Genomic DNA, 403 nt, shown 5'->3' on the forward strand with positions numbered 1-403 from the left:
TTTTAATCACTGAGTGATATTTCATTGTACATATGAACCATAACTTCTTTATCCAATCATTTGTGAATGGACATTTAGGTCGCTTCCATATCTTGACTATTGTAAATTGTGCTGTAAGGCCAAAGATTTAATTTAATTATAATTTAGTCAGAGTGTCCGTAGCCTTTCATGGATTTTTGAGGGCAATGGGTACAACTGCAAAAGAGAATTTAGACAAGGCAATAGTCCACAATGATAAGGGTGAGGCATAGATGTCTTTTATTTTTATATTTGAGATCCCCCCTAAGATATAGAGGTTACCTAGTGAAAATTTAGTGGGATCCATATATATTATTGTAATTTGAGACACGGTATTGGTAGAGGACATGAGATTTTGCCAATTGCTGCATCAGATGATATTAAA

At 33.7% G+C, this 403-nt stretch overlaps 1 pseudogene; it reads left to right on the plus strand.

Moving 5' to 3' along the window:
* Nucleotides 1-403, plus strand: part of LOC105309941 — a 7,840-nt pseudogene that overhangs the window by 6,759 nt on the left and 678 nt on the right.

This window comes from Pteropus vampyrus, unplaced genomic scaffold (genome assembly GCF_000151845.1).
Source record: "Pteropus vampyrus isolate Shadow unplaced genomic scaffold, Pvam_2.0 Scaffold952, whole genome shotgun sequence".
Lineage (NCBI taxonomy): Eukaryota > Metazoa > Chordata > Mammalia > Chiroptera > Pteropodidae > Pteropus > Pteropus vampyrus.